Consider the following 22,500-nt stretch of genomic DNA (forward strand, 5'->3'; position numbering starts at 1 on the left):
TATATTGTTAGCTTCATTGCAAGTGTGTGACATTTGGTATAGAAATAAACAATGGTAATTAAGTGCTTTTCCAAAAAAATGAGAAAGAAAATACTGGGTATTAAAACAGTATGAGCTACAAATAAAGTTAGTATGTGAGGCTAAATAGATGTGCTTTAGTCTGAATTAGTCTTCCATTTCAGTTTCCACAAACCCCTTCACTCGACTGGGATGTTATCTTGTGTTCTGGGTGGCAAGTGCAGTAACTGTAACATCGGGCATGTTTTATAGTATTAAACACATATTTATTTTATAATTTTTTTAGACGTTTTAATTAGACATTAGTATAATTCAACGCATTCTCATCCCAAGGCGTCATATACTGCGTCTCATATTGACGCTAAAGGGTGCCATGTGCGTTGGATAGACGCTTTGGCAAAAGCGTCAGTATATGACGCCTTGGGATGAGAACGGGCTGTGTAATTAAAATGAATAATGGTAGTAATAGTCTCTTATTGGCCTGTTTCGCTGAGCCATTCATAGAACAAACAAAACAAACGCTGACAATTGATCAAATAACATACAGACACTTAATAATCTTTTTAGATGCTTAGATAATTGCTTTTGAAAGATTTTACTAGATTTGTAAAAGGTGTTTTTATGCGTGTTTGGCCCGGGTTTATGTTGCATTTACAGTGTTCTGACCACTAGGGGTCGCCGTGGAGACGGGTGTCGGATTGTTTCGAATCGGGCACATTTACTTCAACGGTTTCAGTGTTTCACGAAGCCTCGATCTGCCCACCACTTGCATAAAGTGTTTTTCAAAATTGAGTCAAGAATCATAGGGTTCTATATAAAATATTTTTAGCATAAAATTGAGGCAAGAACCCTTATGTCTGCTCCTGTTCTCATTAATCCCTGATTCGTTAATCTTCCTCCACCTGTGTCTGGTTAGTTTCCTGATTTCACTGTGTATTTATACTCCCTGTTCTGTTCAGTCCCGTGTCAGTTCTATATAGATCCTCATTGAACCTTTTGGGAATAAAATTAAGTTGTAGATCCTTTCTTAGAATCATGTCTTTCTCTGTCCGATCAGGTTCTGTTATGAAAACGTTTGAAGAGAATCTTAAACTGTTGGCATGTTTATAACAGCTATGAATAATTACTCACCTGGTTTAATCGTTTACTGAGGTCCTGATTAAACCCATTAAGAAGCTGTAGATTAGAAACATTGGACTGTTATAAGAGGAAGAGTTTCTCAGCTTCTTCCTCTAAATCCTGCATTATTCCCGGAGCCGTTCGCTGTTCTCATCCTGATGCAAATCACCGGGATCCTTTTGAAATGCCGTTCAGGTTTCCAGCTCCCTCCGCATTGATATTCCACACGGGTTCTGGTCTGTCATAGGAAGGTGCATTATTATTATTTACGTCTCTTGTTAAACGTCGGCGTTCTGTTGGGCCGCTGGCCGCTTGCCGACACTTTCAATAAGAGCCCTTTGTGAAGAGCCCTTTGAGAGCGTCCAAAGCAAACTGAAGCGAGCAGCACACGGTGCCAAGTGACGCATCAGCGTTTCTCAGTTGGCTGATGCTGTTTTCTACTCTGTGGATGTGCATTGCACTCGCTCGTTTAATGTGGCCTTTCATTTAATGCTGATTGTCAGCTGGTGCCGCTGGGAACTTCCTGGAACAACAGCTGTAATGCATCTGTGACTGAGGATTATTGTGTCTTCATTATTGATTTTGCAATGGAAATTGTCTTCACTTTCAAAGGGCGTGGGCGGGGCAACCTGTCAATCACATTAGATCAGCCATCTAATCAATTACCCAAGGACAGAATCAAGCCCCGCCCACATTTGTTCTTGTTCCAGAACAGTTTCACTCGGATATACGACACTATAGAGAAGAAAAGAAGACTTTTATTTCGACTTTAAGAGATCATGAGCAGATGTCACTCATCAACAGCCGCTACTTTTCAAGACGTTTACTCTAAAGTTATTTAAAATCCCGCTGAAATCAACCATTTTATCCTTTAAAACTCACCTTTGATCACCAAAATGACATATTTAAATGTTTTTCCCTTGAAAAATCATTCGTGAAGCCTTAAAATATCTTGAATGTAACTCGACACCCTCAGCCTCATTTAGTATGCGCGGTTCTATGAATATGCAATGAGCCCCGCCTCCACTCACTCACTCAGCTGAGAGATCCACTGGTTGACGATCACACGTTGATCTGATTGGTTACAAGGTCGTTTGTGACGTCAGAAACACCAGTGATTTCAAACCGTGTTTTTGAGACTGTCTTTGGTTCACTGCAGTTTTAAGCAGAAAATACTCAGCAATGCTGTCGACTTATGAATTTTGCATATGTAAAGCGTATTAAAAACACCATATAGACACATAAACAACATTAAAAGTTGGATTTTCATCACGGGGGACTTTAATAAAGAAGTTTAAATTGCAGTTTTGCAGTAATTTCAGATACTAGTTCTGCTATTTCACCAACATGTTGGTGTTGTCAGTCGAAATATAAAGCAACATTTTATGCTCAACATAATTTCTTCTTTCTTACTTGATTTCGGGGTGAAATTTGACCTAGATATGTTGTTGACAGGTTAGTCGAGTATATTCATCGTCAGTGTAGAAATCCTCTCGCTGTTATGTAAGAGACGGAGTCGGAGTGTATGCGAGTATTTGTGCTTGTGGATCGTTTTTTTGAGGCTCATTAGTGGCTCCTTTGCCTTCAACTTTCTTGTCTCCATGGCAACTCACCCCACATGCTTAAGGCTTCTAAAGCAATCTAAACCCAATTTAGGCGTCTTCCCCTCGGGTCCGGCTATCAGTGTTAAATACACGTGCATCTTCAGTCCTGATGCTGCTGCAGAACTGAAAACACGCTTTCTGATATCTGTCGAACGCCTGCATCTGTCACAGGTATATATAATCAAAGCTGGACAGAAACTCACCCTGCATGCATGTTAGAAATGCCTGAATTATTGCATATTATGATGAGACGGAATATGTTTTTATGCAACACTGCAGGATTGTGCATCAAATCTTATGACACTGCCAGAATTTCAGGTAAAATTGTATCGCAATGGTCATTAATCATCTGTCAGTGAATATGTAAAAACTAACGATCAAAGACTTCAGATTTTGGCCTTGGATCAGAGGAATCTTTTACTAAATTTGTCTCAGACGGCCAAATTGTGGCCAATATCGTACAGTCCAACTTTATTAAACTTCATCCCCGCTAGTCTAATGTAAGGTGCTGATATAACCTCGATTTATTAACTTCTCAAAGGTGAAGATCTTGCTGACACCATCAAACCTGCAGCCAAACTTAAAACCTAAAGCAAAACTCCAACAAATGAGGAAAGAGCCATTTAAATCTCTGGGATATGGAGATTCCAGCAAGTACCCATAATAGGACAGATTTATATATCCCTATTTATGTATTTTATTGTTTCCCACCCATTGTGTTAAAATGAACATCGTACATATGTATATTTTTATTATTTATCATTATTATTATTTTGTTTTTGGTTTGTGTGCAACATGCTGGTTGTTTTTCATTGATTTGGATATTGTAGAAAATATTTAAAATATTACATAAATAAAAACTAGCAGTGTTTTTATAGTATACTAAAACTAAGTCTAAAACTATTTTAAAAAATCAATACTTGAAATGAAACAAACATTAGCTAAAATAAAATATTTTTTAAAAAACTTTAACTCGTTTTATTTCAACTAGTTGCCAGTTTTTCAATTTGATTAAGGTTAAGTACTAAAATAAGCTAAAAACAGGATTAGTTTTTCGTTGCGTGATGTTTGTGGAGCGCCGCTCGTCACAATCAAAACTTTACCGAAACTCAGCGTATGTGCTTCTACAAGCTCTTGCTCGGCATCTGAACTCTTGTTTTGGGTTGGTGAATAGATCGTCTCGTCGTCTTCTGCTCTTTTTCCTGTTGTGGCGGTTAACAAACAGCATTGCATTACCTCTCACGCCCCCTTCTGGACTGGAGTGTGTATCGCCTGTGACTGACTGTATTGGTGTTCAGACTGTATGTACCGGACTGTGACGTCCCTACGGTGAGGGTTCAGGACGAATACATGTAGTTACACCTCTATATCAATGATATAAAAAAATAACACACAAACCTAGAAAATAATTATTAATGTCCCCCTGTAGTCAATCATATTATCCCTTAAAACTCATCTTTGATCACCAAAATGACATATTTAAACGTTATTTTTCCTTTTTCATGCCTTAAAATAGCTTGAATGTAACTCGACACCCTTGCCTCATTTAGAATTCGTGGCTCTATGAATATGCAAATGAGCCCCGCCTCCACTCACTCACTCAGCTCAGAGATCCACTGGTTGACGATCACACGTTGATCTGATTGGTTACAAGGTCGTTTGTGACGTCAGAAACACCAGCGATTTCAAACCGCGTTTTTGAGACTGTCTTTGGTTCACTGCAGTTTTAAGCAGAAAATACTCAGCAATGCTGTCGACTTATGAACTTACACACGGTTTAAGCGTATTAAAAACACCACATAGACACATAAACAACATTAAAAGCTGGATTTTCATCACGGGGGGACTTTAATAAAAATGATCTCTCTAGAATCTCAATAGAATAATCAATCTACAGGTCATTTATTATTATTATTTATATATGAGTTATTTATTTATTATTGCAAATGTGTTTATTTATGTAAAGTAATTGACAGGGGGGATATGAGTCGTGGAACAGATCCTGTTGAGGTTTTTAATGACTGTACAGCATCCCTAAAGCGTACTGAGCTACAGTTTAAAAACACACACTAAACCCCCTTCAGACAAACACAGTATACTTGATATTTGCAGTAAATCAATAGAAAGCCCTCTGTCCTCCGTGGGATATTGATCGGCTCTTACTCCTGCGCATGGAGAGTTCAGGCCAAACATGAGGTCTGGAGCTCCTACTTTACTCAACATATACAAAAATTGGTATTGATGCTTGTCATATTATATGAAATATTTATTTTCTCAGGATTTTGGCCTCCATGTGCGAGTCTCATGCACTTCCGTGTTTGTTTATGGGTCATATATATGGAGTTAGATGCATTGGCTCATGGTTTTGTCAATAATTTCCATGCAATGCTTACAAATCTTAATTGTTTCTCATAAACAGCAGTGAGAACAAATTGAGACTTTTTTTGCTTTTCAGATGTTGCTACTGATTAAAAGACCTCAGTAATCTCACACTCTAAACAATGCTGGGTTGTTTTAACCCCAATTTGGGTCAAATATGGACAAACCCAAATGTTGGGTTAAAAATGTCATTTACAATTTTAACCCAACTTCAACTTTCACTTTCAACTGTAATTTTTTTAATTACATTTTTAACCCAACATTTGGGTTTGTGCATATTTGACCCAAATTTTGGTTGAAACAACCCATTGCAAGAGTTTTAGAAACATCTGAGATTGGGTTCAGATTTGCTCAGATACCAAATTGTGCAATCAAAAGATCTAGATATGAACTCCAAACGTTTCTCATTGAATAATCAGAGCTGATTTCCACATTTGGTTTCCCATTCAAGTACTAACCAAGCCAAACCTTCCTTATTGACTCATTTGTCTCTTTTTATGTCTCCAAAGGAATTTTAGGAGAAAAAGTTGATTCCTGAACATCTGAAAGCAACCTAAATATTCATCTGTAATGTTGTCTCATGATTGTCTGAAGGTTTCACTGATCTCTTTGGTCATTTTAACCCTTGACGTCCAATAACTAGTTTGCCCTGATTTTGACTGCACTAATTTTCGTCAATCCGAATAAATCCAATCCGATTTCAGATTTTAAAAGGACTTGATTCACATGTTCGTTTACATATGCTTTTGTTTTATGTATTCCGAACAAAACTTCAGTGCACTGACCCGTTTGTAGACGTAAATAAACATATGCATGATCTAATTATAAAAGCGGCATGATATTTTTTAATTCAATTGACAAGACTATCATAGCAAAGCATTTACATGTTTACACTGGGAAAAAAATGGTGTGTAGAAACAATGTTCACTTAGAAATTGCAATTTTTTACGAAGAAACGGCAAGTAACGTGAATTAAATGTGAAGTTAGAAAGACAATTTTCTTGTAAAATGTACTCCATAATCTATTTTCCTATTGATCGGATCATTTCATGTCTACAAAACCCCTTTCAATCCAATTGTTTACATGAAGGCTTTTCAGTCCGATTGAACCGTCAATCCAATTATTTGTCTGCATGTAAACGATAGATCCGCCGACCCTCAGACATCAGACGGGGAGATCTTCGGCCTTCTTCATTGTGCATCGTTGGGTCACTCAAACACACTTGAATAGTGAATACTGAAGGATGCACTGGAGAAGAAGAGCAATTCAAACCTCATCAATGAGAGTCGAGATGGAGGACGATCTGATGCTCCGTTTCACCGCTACAGTCGCGTCACGATAATGAGGGAAGACGTGTTTAGGGTCGGCTTGGTCAGTTGGATATGATAGAAATGGACTCTTTGCTCTATCTCCCCCATGTAATGTTCAGCTAAAGGCTTTATAGGAGCTTCTGTGGCCGTTAAGGGTTGTAGAGCACTTTACGTCCACTGGGAAACTATTGATTTCAGGTGGTCATTATCAATGAAGCAGGAGGGCAGTGTTCACATCCATCTCATTCAGATCAATAGTCACGAGATACGACTAGCAAAGAAGCTTTGGTTGACTGTGTGGAGCAACAGATGAGACGTGTGGATGTGCATCTGTTAAACATCAAAGCAACCGTCGTCTAACTAGTGGCCTGAACTGGTTTTTTAATCGGAAATATGATCTTTTTAATGCTTCGTAATGGCATGTAATATAATTTTACACAAGGCATGCTGAAACAAAAGACTTCAATTACAGGAACAGATACAAAGGCGTGTAATTATTTCCTGTTTGATTGGAAATGGCACTGCCGCATCTGATTATCTGTAAGCTGATGTCATTGGCCCATTGCTAACAGACGATTACTGACTGAATCAGAGTCGAGGGGCGCAAATCATCCACAGATCATGTGTTTACGGACACCAAACTCATGCTACCACCAATTTTATATCTCAGTTATTATATACAGAAGAAACTTCGGTAACACTTTACTTGAAGGGGTGTGCATAAGACTGACATTACACCTTCATAATCATGACAGGACACATGTTATGAATATGAAGGAGGCTTTATGCATGTTTATGACAACTGTCATTAAGTGTCATTCGCTCAAATATGACATTGTTTAAGATGTCTTTGTTATGACAACTTGACATTACTAAGACAACACAACCTGTCATAAATATGTCATAAACATGACATACCTGTAGCAGATTAATTATCAAACTTAAGAAAGCACTTAGCTTTATGGGTTAACATTACATTAAACTGTCATGTGGTTGGTTTTGACATTGGCTGTCATGAAGCCATTATAACATTTTAATGACAAATTTAATTTGCACCACTGTGGTCGAGGTCAAGAAAAATATTCATGACACAGTTATAATGCCTCATGACAGCCAATGTCAAAACCAACCACATGACAGTTTAATGTAATGTTAACCCATAAAGCTAAGTGCTATCTTAAGTTTGATAATTAATCTGCTGTGTCATGTTTATGACATATTTATGACAGGTTGTGTTGTCTTGGTAATGTCAAGTTGTCATAACAAAGATATGTCAAAAAATGTCATATTTGAGCGAATGACACTTAATGACAGTTGTCATAAACATGCATAAACCCTCCTTCATATTCATGACATGTGTCATGTCATGATTACGAAGGTGTCATGTCAGTCTTATGCACACCCCTTCAAGTAAAAACATTTAAATATCTTAGTGATCCCAAACTCTTTGAATGGTAGTGTTCATAGAAAAAAGGGACAGTAGAAGAAGTCAGTTTATTTTAAAGGTACAATATGTAAGCTTTCGCCGCCCGCGGTCGCATTTTCAAAACAATAACAAAGACAAAGCTTGATGGCGTTATGAAGGAGTGTGGAACGATGGGAGATGTTGTTGTTTTCACCATCCAGAGTTGTATTGAATTCACGAATCATAAAAATTCAGCTAATAAATTAGTTTTAATATTACCTGTACGTTTGATCACTCTATTTTATGTCATTGTAATGAATTAGCTGCAAGGAACGTGAAGTGTAAAAGCTATATTAGCCTGTTACTGATAGTTTTACACGTTTAAAACAATCGTACTTAAAACTAAATAGGAATGAACCCACAGTATTTGCAAGTAATGGCTAAACATTTTTGTGCAACACACACTGTATTTAATTTCACTGCCATAGACTTGGTCACCAGACTTGATAAAAAGTTTAAATAAAGAGCAATATAACTGTATGTGTACAATCAATAACATATATGTGCTTACCTGTCTATTTGTTTGTCGTGAAGCTCTCCATCCTGTAAACCCCACACCGATATTGATCCTTGATTTATTTCTCAGTTTTTCCCAAAGCCTGCTTGCCTCAGTTGATCTACGTTTAAGTTTTTTAAAATCTTTTTTAAATTGATTTACTCGTCAATCAATAATCGTGAACCATGATGACTGAATGACACAACAGCGGCGTGCGAGACACTATATCATATATATACATAGATCCCTCATTAGCGGCTTACTTAAATTGAAACGGTGGCTAATAAGGAAACTATGTATATATATATATATGCTTTCTACAAGCAGAAACTGAGGATAGCACGAATATTATGTCATTGATAGGCGATAATGACAAGGGACAAGCAATTATTTAAAACTGGAATTTCTCTGGACTTACCCCAAAAGATGGTAAATCCAGAGAAATTCCAGTTACAACTACATAAAATATATCACACTGTGCAAGTGGTTTTTGAATATTTTATTACAAAAATCTTACATATTGTACCTTTAAGGATGGCTATAGTGCCCCTTGTGGCAACACTGAGAATTGCATCGCACTATAAGTTGCGTTCTTGCACATTTCAGCACGGAAACATTTGAAACGTGGCTCGTCTGTGTTTATGTACTCTTCATAGAGTATGTTTCAAGCATGCAGGGATGCGGACGCAGTTTTTATCTCGTGAGAATCAGTGTGAAGGTGTTTCTCTGAGATCTTTAGTTTCAGAGGAACAGCTTCATCTGGGATTCAGAGTCTCTCTACCTGTCTGTAAGATGTAAGACGCGCAGTCCTTCCTATACGCCTTCAGCTCCGGATACAACCATTTCAAAGGCTTTCAGGGCAGATTTTGTGAGATGTCAGCGAAATAGGAGAGGAATAAAGTGGAAATGACACACAGACGGGACACAGAGATAACAGGAGGGAGAGAGTGACTGGGATGTGACCTTTCACTCAGACATCCTAACAATATCTGCTGGGATCTGGATCAGATGAGGCATTCCTGGAACAGCGCTCGGATGAATAATTGAAAAATAGATGCACGATTTCACCGGTCCAGACGCTGCGCCGCATCAATACGAGATTGGAAATGACCTGAGGAATCAATCAGATGGAAAGACAAACAGCCTTGAATAGCATCACACGAGCCTTCAGTGTCTACGCTATTAATATAGTGGTACGACACACTTCAAAATATACTAGACTGCCATGGTAAATGTCCAAAAACATGGTCAAGCTGTGGTACATTTTGTTGTTTTTTTGTTAGTATTTGTAGTGCTGGGCAACGATTAATCACATTCAAAATAAAAGTTTGTGTTTATATGAGTGTGTACTGTGTATAATTATTTTGTATATTTAAATACTGACATGCATGTATTTATTAAAAAATATGTATATATTATATAAATTATGTATATATATATATATACATGCAAATATTTCTAAAATATATACATGCATATGTGTGTATATATATATATATATATATATATATATATATACAGGTGAAACTCGAAAAATTAGAATATGGTGCAAAAGTTCATTTATTTCAGTAATTCAACTTAAAAGGTGAAACTAATATATTATATAGACGCATTACATGCAAAGTGAGATATTTCAAACCTTTATTTGTTATAATTTTGATGATTATGGCTTTTAGTTTATTAAACCTTTTCACAATATTCTAATTTTGAATTGGGTTTTCATAAGCTATAAGTCATAATCATCAAAATTATAACAAATAAAGGCTTGAAATAACTCACTTTGCATGTAATGAGTCTATATAATATATTAGTTTCACCTTTTAAGTTGAATTACTGAAAGAAATTAACTTTTGCATGATATTCAAATTTTTCGAGTTTCACCTGTATATACAAATTTATTATTATACTTTTTTTTTTTGCGATTAATCGTTGCCCAGCAGTAATTTATAGTTCATCCAGCTTTATTTTTTACATTGTAATACATGTCCGGATCGAGCCACACGACCCGCAGCGAGGGACAGACGTGCTCTTGATGTGTCCCGCCGCTGCTGAAAGCTCGCGTGTTCATTATCTGTTCTGAGGACAGCGAGTCTGAGTGAGAGCGGCTTCGGTGTGTAATATAGTTCCTGTTGCTGTAAAACTCGCTCTCAGTTTTATTATCAGAAGCAGATCTGTGTGTCGGTGGCCTTTCCAGCAAAAACCAGATCACCTTGTGTTCTACGTTCAACATGAGAACAGAAAGAAGATGGATGCTGAGATTGTGCTGTTATTAGTGTCGTAGATCTCATTCACTTTATTTCACCTTAGTGTCACTACTTTGTCTTGTTTTTCTATAGCGCTTTATACAATACAGATTGTTTTCACAGTGATATATATCGGAAAATCAATTATTTATTCAAACAAAAAATATGAGACAAATTCAAATTCTCTAAAAAGACAATAGTGCCATTATTCAGATCAGTGCAGTTCAATGTTGATTCAGTTCAGTTCAATAATTGTGTAAAGTTCATCAATTCAATTCAGCTATAAGCAGCTCAATAGAAGACAAAGGTGTCATTATTCAGCTTAAGTTTTGTTTTCATCCGATAGTGCAGTCAAATCAATAATATCAATGTGTCTTTTCTCAATATAGAGAGATTGGTAGAGACTCACAATGTAAAAATATACAATTTTAATGTGACATATTTCAGAGTGAAACAAAGTAAGGCATTGAGAGGCCTTGTCTTGATTGTGTTTCAGGCTCTACTAGAACAGGTTTTCCTGCTTGAATGTTGATTATTCTCCTCATATTCTCCATTGTTGCGGCTCCTCTCTTCCCAGTCTGTCAGTAACGCTCTGTTTACTTCCTGTCTCTATGAAGCCCCTCCTTCTGAAAAACACTGTGCTCTGATTGGTCGGCTGGATCAGTGTGTTGTGATTGGTCGAGCGCTTCGAGTGTGTTTGGGAAATGTCCCGCCCCTTTCCATAACCGCCAGTTTAACACACTACTAACTAACTCAACCAGGCCCCGCCCCTTTATTCTGCGTATGAATTATTATAATGAGGAATATTGTGACGTGTTCGTTCCCGGAAGAAACTCAAGACTACAATGGAGGCGTTTCAGGAGTTCAGAAACACTGACACTGATATAGAGAAGAGCTCAGAGCTTTTAATGCTCAAACAGCAACATTACACACTAAACACAGATGATAAAAGCATAAAAGTATCCCTTTATTTCAGTGGTTATTTCCAATGCAAAATACCGTTTACTGCATCATGTTGTTGTGGTTGAGTGTTCAGTGTCGACAGCGCCAGTGTGTGTGTCAGCGGGGGTCCATCGAGCCGTGTGTGTGTTATCTGCCATCCTCACAGCGGGCCGGACCCTCGGGTGACACACACACACACACTGGTGTTCGGGCTGAGAGAGCAGGTTCTGCTGTGGGAACAGTCTTCGCTGCGGGCGTCCGGTGTGTGAGAGAGACAGTTCTTTACTAACAGCCTGTTAACTGTCAAATGGCTGTGAGTTGGTGAATAATGAAACTATTCTTTGTTATTATGTCTTTACTTAAAGCTCTTCAGAGGAAGGAAACATTTACAGTAAAGTGTCGACACCAGCTTAACATGACATACTCTTAAACTGATCAAGAGTACATCACTCTAAACGATGCTGGGTTGTTTTAACCCAAATTTGGGTCAAATATCGACAAACCCAAATGTTGGGTTAAAAATGTCATTTAAAATGTTAACCCAACCTCAACTTTCACTTTCAACTGTACATTTTTTAATTACATTTTTTAACCCAACATATGGGTTTGTCCATATTTGACCCGAATTTGGGTTGAAACAACCCAGCATTTTTTAGAGTGATATGTTTGTAACTGCATCGTTTTCATGAGCATTCGACACATATTCCCTAAATTTGCACCAATGCTACATTTTTCTAAATGTCGTCATAATTTTGTTGTGTATTGTGAAAAGCGCTATACAAATAAATGTGAATTTAATTTAATTGAAAAATATTGTTTTTGCACTTTCTCATTGCACAATACGTCATTTTGACAGACAGGGTTGTACAAATTCAGTCATTATCTATTATTACCCATCATTTAAATTTTTCTATTTTAACTATAACTTTGACATTTAATAGATACATTTTAAATCATGAACTTACAAGATGAGCATATATGAGCTAGATTATGCATTTATTTATTTATGAAGAGAACAGATGTGACACGTTTCATGTTCAAAGCGACACTAAACACATGAATGTTTGATTGTAACTTTGCATTATTTCCATGAGCATTTAACACATATTCCCCGAAATTCGCATAAGGCAAGATATTGTTTTTTCATGCACTGGTCAATTTTGAGATTTTTGCATCAATAATCAGTCGTCTTTCAGAATAGTGGAAATAAAACATCGCAAATCAGTGATCGCGTTACACTTTCTCATTGTCCGTCATTATCTATCTATAAAGTTCATATTTTAATGATATTTTTTACATTTAATAGAATTGTTTTCATTCACATTTTCATGTTTAAAAACCATTTTCATGGCTAGATGCATTTCTTTATTTATGAAGAGAACAGATTCTACACTTTTCATGTTCAACACGACACGCCAGATTAATGTGTGTTTGTGTTCTGCAGTGACAGCGGACGCCAATAAACCGGCAAATATGAACAACGCATATTACAACATACAATTACGGTTCAAATATGAACAAAACGCGTAATAAATGAACTGAGCTAAACTCAGATATTCTGTTAACACCACCACTGTCCCAAATACACACTTAAGTGTTTATTTTATTGGGCTTTTTCTATTCGATCTCAGCACATCTTTTTAAAGGCGGTGAGTTTGAGTCAGAAATCTCCACCAGCTTTACACACACTCACACACCACACCGTTTTATTAATATTTATATTCTGAAGATTTGTTCATATATCATTCACCTGGTTTATTAACATTTTATTCCATGGTAAAAAGTTTTTTGCTGTATTTTCTGATATATGAAGTGATAAAAAGAGAACTTTAACTCTAATATGTCAACAAAATCAAACATGAGTTTTGAACCGGACTTTATCCAATGTTCTGATTTCAGTTCTGGAAAAGTATGCAAATGTTTTATTAGATAATCTCTCATTTGCGTATTTAAACATAACATTTCAGAAACCTTGTAATACAAAACAATTGTCTTAATGTACTGTGATTAATCACCCGGGGAAGGTTTGGTTAAATTGATTAGTAACCATTTTTTACCCATATTTCCCTGTGGTGTCTATTGTATTTATTTATTTACTAATTTACTTATTTGCAACATCAAAAAGAGAATGCAATGTGTTAACATGTTGAATATTATAACTAACGCAGCTGATTTATTACATGATGCACTGACAAATAAATGCTAGGATTTACTTTAAAAACATTTTCCACTTAGTTTTGAAGTAGAAAGGTTTTTTTTTGTGCACTTTAGGCATCTTTTCCATCGACCTGCATTCAGCCCTGTGGCGTGTGTGTGTGTGTGTGTGTGTGTGTGTGTGTGTGTGTGTGTGTGTGTGTGTGTGTGTGTGTGTGTGTGTGTGTGTGTGTGTGTGTGTGTGTGTGAATATGAAGTGCACTGAGAAACATACGGCTCGTTTAATTAACCCGACGAGACGAGGCTCCAACAGAACCAGCAGATCTAGAAATATATTTACAGTATTCATTTTATTCTGCACACACATCTTATTATGATTAGAATGTAAAGATAATATAGCTTTTTTTAATGTGTTTTAGTTGTCAGTTCCATGTTTCTCCTCAAAGCGACGAGTAAGCAGAACCAGTGTTACGACCCATAAAGTGCATTTATGCATTATGAGGACTTTATAGATGGACTGTAATATTAGCTCTTACTGTCAGGATCATGAGCGCTTTACTGCGGTGAATGCTCATTTGCACTTGTATATTCATGCTTTTGGCTGATGCTTTTATCCAAAGCGACTTTAACTGCATTAGGTTTACATTTGATTCGTTTATTTTTATTTATTTTTTTTGCTGATTGAAACTTTATTTGGGTTTTTGCTCCGTTTTTTAAGCAGCTTTTTATTTTTATGGCCAAGTTTAAGAATATATTTATTTATTTATTTGTTTGAAGATTTTTTCCGATAACACTTAAACAGGTTTCAGTTATTAACATTAGTTTACCACATTAGTGAACATGAACTAACAATAAACAGTATTAATTAATGTTAATTTCGACATTTACTTATACAGTGTAAAAAAAGGTGAAACTAGACTCATTACATGCAAAGTGAGATATTTCAAGCCTTTATTTGTTATAATTTTGATGATTATGGCTTACAGCTTATGAACACTTTTCACAATATTCTAATTTTGAATTTGGGGTTTTCATAAGCTAATTTTTCAAGTTTCACCTGTACATTTCTGAAATGCATAACTTAGACAGTTTCCTCTGATAACTGATCACTGTAAATTGTAATGTGGACTCATGCATTTTCTGTAAAGCTGCTTTGGAACGATGTGTGTTGTGAAAAGCGCTGTACAAATACATGTGAATTGAATTGAATGGCACTTGTGTGGTAACCAGCTGAGTTTGTGAACGCCGCAGTGTTGCGCTCTCATGCCACTGTTAGTCCTGCTGACAGACGGCTGGTTCTGTGGAGTTCACCGAGTCGATCCTCCGGGACTCGAGCTCTCACACACACACACACACACGAGAGCTGAGAACACAGGAGATGCTGTCAGGAAGCAGTGCATTCTGGGAGACGTTCCTGACAGATCCGACTCGGGACCTGCACCCGGATCGTGTTCTTTAACATGGTGTGTTACTCGCTGCAGAAGTCTGTGTGTGTTTATATGTCTTAACTGTAGTAAAGGAGAGAGATTGAGTCCAGAACCATTGACTGGAACACAATCATTTCCATGACATTCGCTTTAGCACATGAATGTCTTTACCTGCTGTGTTACTGTCTGTAAAACCTAAAGTTCAATAAAATTGTGAGATTTTGCATAAGCAAATAACTGAAATAAATATATATGAAGTACTAAAAGTATTAAAAATTAAATGAAAGTTAACTAAAGTGATACAGGAATAACAAAAAAACTAATACAAATAAAAAGCACAAATTTACTAAAAATGAAATGAACACTGAAAAGATACAAATAAAAGCTAGTTCAAAATATAAACAAATTCTAGTATATAAAAACTTTTAAAATGTTTATATTGTTTTATATTTATACTATAAATACTATTATATTCATATGTATATATGATGTTAAAATAAGTAATATAAATATTCTATATATTGGATGGATGGATGGATAGATGATAGATAGATGGATAGATAGATAGATACTAGATAGATACTAGATAGATAGATAGATAGATAGATAGATAGATAGATAGATAGATAGATAGATAGATGATAGATAGATAGATAGATTAGATGATAGATAGATAGATAGATAGATAGATAGATAGATTAGATGATAGATAGATAGATAGATAGATTAGATGATAGATAGATAGATAGATAGATGGATAGATGGATAGATAGATACTAGATAGATAAATAGATAGATAGATTAGATGATAGATAGATAGATAGATGGATAGATGGATAGATACTAGATAGATAGATAGATAGATAGATAGATTAGATGATAGATAGATAGATAGATAGATAGATACTAGATAGATAGATAGATAGATAGATTAGATGATAGATAGATAGATAGATAGATTAGATGATAGATAGATAGATAGATGATGATAGATAGATAGATGATAGATAGATAGATAGATAGATAGATAGATAGATAGATCGATAGATAGATACTAGATAGATAGATAGATAGATGATAGTTAGATGATAGATAGATAGATAGATGATAGATAGATAGATAGATAGATAGATAGATAGATAGATAGATAGATATATAGATAGATAGATGATGATAGATAGATAGATAGATAGATAGATAGATAGATGATGATAGATAGATAGATAGATAGATAGATGATAGATAGATAGATAGATAGATGATAGATAGATAGATAGATAGATAGATAGATAGATAGATAGATAGATAGATAGATAGATAGATAGATATTCCATGATGTTCAGTTAAATGCTTGAATGTCTGCATCATGTCCATACCCACATACTCTGGCAGTGTTTGAAATAATAATATAAAATGATACAAAAACAATAATCAGATGCACCTTTCTATTTTATGTCTTTCTTGACTTTTATGTCTTTTATTTCTTGAGCCATTTTATTGAATCAGTCCCAAAAACCCCTCATGAATCAGTCTGAGGAATCGAAGGACTCGCCAACTAAACGCTGAAATGTGGATCAGAACCAGAAACTCTTACGGTTCATAACTGCGGTGTCATAACTGCTTCTCTTCTGTACAGTGTGTGTGTTCAGGGAAGAGTGTTGCTTCAGGCAAGCGTACCGCGGTAAACAGGGTAACGCTGCGTCTGGTTCGGGTGGAGGTGTGTGTGGGACTTACAGTGCAGTTAAACATCACAGAAACATGAGAAGAAACGCTGACATGAACCTTCTCTGGAGTCAACCCGCCTGAGGGCGTCTCAGCATGTGTGTGTGTGTGTGTGTGTGTGTGTCACAGAAACCCCCTGTTCTCTTCGGAAAGGCTTCCCAGCATGCACTGCTCACGGAGACTCACACGACCCGTAGATTCCTCTGTGAAATCACAGTGGATTACAGCGTGAGTGTCGTTTTCCTCTCGGTGTGTGTGTGTGTGTGTGTGTGTGTGTGTGTGTGTGTGTGTGCTTGATTACAGTTAATATGAGGTGAGGCTTTTCTGAATGCAAATCACTCTGCCAAGGTTAGACATATTATCATAGCAGAGATGAGCTGAATTAATTTTGATTGTCTGAAGGAATAGTCAGTATCATGGAATAATCATAAATGTTTCTTGAGCATCAGATCATCATATTAGAGTGATTTCTGAAGGATCATGTGACACTGAAGACTGGAGTAATGATGCTGAAAATCACAGGATATAAATTATATTTTAAAATATATTCACATAAAAAACAGCTGATTTACATCATAATAATATTTCACAATATTGATCAAATAAATGCACTTATGATGAGCATAAGTTGAACATGTTGATCGTTAATATAATATCTTAACCACTGAAATTGGAGCTGAATGTCCTGTGACGCTCGTCTAAATGACTAACAAACCTTAAACACTCATTTATTTGAGAAATGAGTTCTGCTAAGCTGACTCGAGCTTATTAGAAGCGATGTTTCTGTGCATTATGTTGCTGTAAGTCCTCTGGAGTTTAATTACTCGCACAGGTTTGTGTTTTATTATTTTGCGTGGGCAGGATTTTATACTAATTTTCACACCTGCCAAACGGCCGTCAATGAATGAACACACTAATCCGATTAGTCCGACAAAACAAGCTTCATGTTGTGTCTGAACAGCATCTGGATCATTCATTCACTTCTAGTCTTCAGTTACTCGCCAAACACTCGAAGTTTACCATGTGCTTGTGCTCAACAGAAGAAGACACACACACACAAAGTAAGTCACACTCACTTACACACACACACACACACACACACACACACACACACACACACACACACACACACACACACACACACACACACACACACACTCTCTCTCACACACACACACACACACACACACACAAGTTTACCATCCGTTTGTGCTCAACAGAAGTCATACAGGTTTAGAACAACCTCAGAGTGAATAAATTGACAGAATATTAATTGCAGGTGGACTATTGCTTTAAAATGCTAAATGAACACACACACTCACACACACACACACACACACACACACACTCACACACACTCACACACACAAGTTTACCATCCGCTTGTGCTCAACAGAAGTCGTCACACACACACCAACACACTCTCTCACACACACACACACACACACACACACACACACACACACACACACACACACACACACACACACACACACACACACACACACACACACACACACACACACAAGTTTACCATCCGCTTGTACTCAACAGAAGAAGTCACACACACACCAACACACTCTCTCACACGCACACACACACACACACACACAAGTTTACCATCCGCTTGTGCTCAACAGAAGAAGTCATACAGGTTTAGAACAACCTCAGAGTGAATAAATTATTAATTGAATTATGAATTAACCTTGCAGGTGAACTATTGCTTTAAAATGCAAAATGAGCACACACACACACACACACACACACACGCACACACACACACTTGCCTCTTATGGCTGCGGTGGCATTTCCTCTCCACCTCAGGTGTCAGTCCTCACACTCAGTCCTCCTGCAGTCGTGTCTCTATAACTGTGGAGTTCAGGGCTGATGTTGGTCATTAATCAGAGTTCGACATTAGACGAGCTCACGGTCATCAGAGTCTGAGGACACGAGGCCAGAACTACAGCAGGCCAACAGTAAAACACTTCTCCTCCTCCTCCATCATCAGCGCTCGAAGTGTTAAAGATGTTCTCGGAGCTCGCACTGCCATCTATAGGCGGATCCGGTCTCCATTAATCATCTGCAAATAATCCTCTTCCTCGTCTTCCAGCACACACCAAACACTCCTAACCCAAGATACAGTTACTGGAGGAGCACAATGCCAGTCAGCAAAGTTAAGCAAAGTCACACAAGGGTTCATTAAAGAAGTGGTTTTATCTTGCAATTGCTGGTTATTATATATTTATAGTTATAGTTTTGTTAATATAGGAGTTGGTGAATATTGTGTTGGACAGTGAGGAGTCTCTAATTTTGAATATTAGAAAATTCATGCCATGATAGGATGGTTAAAATACTAAAACCCTATAAGAAAAGACCATATCACATTTAATATATATTCTCCTTTATATGTTTTAACACAAAACAAGACAAGACCCACCAATTTTTTAAGACCAATGATATTGGACCCACTCACCTTTACTGTCTCTAATTCAGCGCATATTTCTGCTCACTTTTCAGTCACTTGCAGTGATCTAATTGATTACTATTCCCATCTTAATAACGCCGTTACTGCCAAAATAATGCGTTACTATATTTGATAGGTCTGTGTAACGAAACACCAAACCAATGATTCGGTTCGTATCACGATTTTTGACGCACAATTCGATACAAACCTCGATGCTTTTGCGGGTGTGGTGACGCGGCGTGACACGTTCATGTAACATGTAAGGGTGGCGCTGCCAATAAAGCACCTAAAAGCTGTCACAAAGAACCAGCAAAAGTAATGATTATGAATATGTCAAATATAGCAAGGAGACATTTTAATTGTTTATTAATAAACAAGTGTTTTTGTGTGTGTCGGCTGCAAAAATGAAGATGACGATGCTGACTGCGATCTTTGCAGTAGTGAACGCGCCAGAGAGAAATGCACATTTCATACGGATAAGCAGAGCAGTCTGTTTTCTTTCGTTTTGAATTGTTCTGTTTAAAAGCTTTATATATATTTTTTTTTTCAGGTCTGTGAGGCAAGTAGGCTACCTTCGTTTCGGTTAATTTATGAGACGAGCTCCAGTTCACGCGCCGGCGCCTCCGTGTCTTGATTATTGTCTGCTATATTTACTTCTTATTTATTAAATCCAGGCAATTGGTTGATGAAACTTTGATTAAAATTAAGATACAATTAATACAAAACGAAATTCACTTTAAAGAAAGGCTTTGTGCTTTCTGTTTGAGGTCTCTGTGAAAGTTTTAAAGCATCTTTTAGTGCCGCTTTCCCAGAGCGGTCACGTCCGTAACGGAGTTTCATGTGTCCTAAGCGCGAGTCTCAGGTTCCTATGGGACATCATACGAAGTTTAAAACATTTAAATAGACACATCATGTAGTAATTAATGTATATGAATCTTAGTTGGTTATAGGCTATTGGAACTGGTTGCTGAGACGGAGACGCGCAGAGACGGGAATTAACGCGCTGTTTGATTTGTGGTCGTGCTGTGCTTATTCAATTCATTCGAATAGCCTGTATATTGAACAATGCTTAAATCATTTAAAAATACATACAATAATATACAATATCCTATTTGAGTTGATATTACTCTTGCCAAGCTGTGGTTTCTGAGAGATGCACGCATAGACGGATTTGCGCTCGTTTAATTTTTACTCTCACTCATTCACTTCACTCATTATTGCATAGATATTTTAGATAAGGTATTTGGCTTCGGGAACACCCCTAATCTACTCCAGTAATAAATCTGGAGGATGACCCACCCACATTTTTTTTGCTTCCGACGCCCATACATTTAAGTATAAGCAGCACTATAGGCTTTATTCCGAGCGTCACGTGACCAAGCCGGAAAACAGATCACATCGCTTCCGATTCAGGTCTTTTGTATGTGCTTCATGAAATTTTTTGCGGTTTTACTCAAGATAACTTAAAAGGAGCAAGCAAAAATGAGCATAACCAATGTCCTTCGCATGTGCAGATTGATATTTAAAAGTTTTTTAATTGTTCTTCTTCACACTAACGTTTAGATATTTAAATAGCATAAAACAGCAATAACAAAGTGAACTTAGTAGGTTAGCTGATTACCTTAAAAATCCATAGATATATCGTAGTTAGTTCTTACGGCCGTTAACACTTTCTCTGACCCGTTTTCCGGTTTGGTCACGTGACGCTTGGCATAAAGCCTATTAAAGGATTAGTTCACTTTTAAAAAAACTTTTGCTGATAATTTACTCACCCCCATGTCATCCAAGATGTCCATGTCTTTCTTTCTTCAGTCGAAAAGAAATTAATGTTTTTGATGAAAACATTCCAGGATTTTTCTCCATATAATGGACTTCAATGGTAGCCAAACGGTTCAAGGTCTAAATGACCGTTTCAGTTCAGCTTCAAAGGGCTTTAAACGATACCAGACGATGAATAAGGGTCTTATCTAGAGAAACGATCTGTCATTTCAAAAATAAATAAAAAAGTTAAAGTGTTATAGGCACAAATGCTCGCCTTGCGAACTCTCCTGTTCGAACTCGTTCATCAAAATGAACAAATCTTTTTTCGAGTCAATGACTCGAAAAAAGATTCGTTCATTTTGATGAACGAGTCAATGACTCGAAAAAAGATTCGTTCATTTTGATGAACGAGTCATTGACTCGAAAAAAGATTTGTTCATTTTGATGAACGAGTTCGAACAGGAGAGTTCGCAAGGCGAGCATTTGTGCCTATAACACTTTAACTTTTTTATTTATTTTTGAAATGACAGATCGTTTCTCTAGATAAGACCCTTATTCATCGTCTGGTATCGTTTAAAGCCCTTTGAAGCTGAACTGAAACGGTCATTTAGACCTTGAACCGTTTGGCTACCATTGAAGTCCATTATATGGAGAAAAATCCTGGAATGTTTTCATCAAAAACATTAATTTCTTTTCGACTGAAGAAAGAAAGACATGGACATCTTGGATGGCATGGGGGTGAGTAAATTATCAGCAAAAGTTTTTTTAAAAGTGAACTAATCCTTTAACAGTTAGAACTGTATATATATATATATATTAAGGAGAAAGACGGACTCCACTGAAGTGCCAAAAGTGCTCAACACAAGAACAAATATCTGCCAATGGGGTCAGAAAAAATCCAAAACTCAACTTCAAGTTAATGCATTTTGATTTAAGAAATGTTTGGAAATTTGTGGTGGAGAACAAGAGAAAAACACTGAGGAAGAAGGTTTTCCTGACATGTTCAGACTGAAGATCTGAATATCAAATGTAAAGCAAAATCTGAAGGAATAAAGTTGGTTTATTCACAGTTTGTTTATGCAAAAGATTGGAGAAAATGGTTGGTTCTCAGCGCAGGAGACATTTAAATATGAAGATGTTTGAATACTGTAGTTCAGAAATAGCAGAAATGAATCACTAGTAAAGAGAGCTGTAAAATGAATATAGAGCAGCTCAGATCACACTGTTTACAATGATTTTTCAAAGTTGTAAATAAAACAAAGATTATTAAAGTTAGAAAATACTATGTTTTTCTACTTCAAAATTGCATGTTTAATTTAATGTGTTGCTTGCCGTTTCTCTGTAATTGTTTGTGAAATGTACTTTTAATACTTGATGTACAGTATAATGCATCAT

At 36.6% G+C, this 22,500-nt stretch overlaps 1 protein-coding gene across 2 annotated transcripts in view; it reads left to right on the forward strand.

Annotated features, from left to right (window-relative positions):
* zgc:152904 (uncharacterized protein LOC767777 homolog) overlaps positions 1-22,500 on the forward strand; it is a 311,922-nt gene that overhangs the window by 195,278 nt on the left and 94,144 nt on the right. The gene's annotated exons all lie outside the window — the stretch shown is intronic.

This window comes from Rhinichthys klamathensis, unplaced genomic scaffold (assembly GCF_029890125.1).
Source record: "Rhinichthys klamathensis goyatoka isolate OS25496 unplaced genomic scaffold, OSU_Roscu_1.1 h1tg000205l_1, whole genome shotgun sequence".
NCBI lineage: Eukaryota > Metazoa > Chordata > Actinopteri > Cypriniformes > Leuciscidae > Rhinichthys > Rhinichthys klamathensis.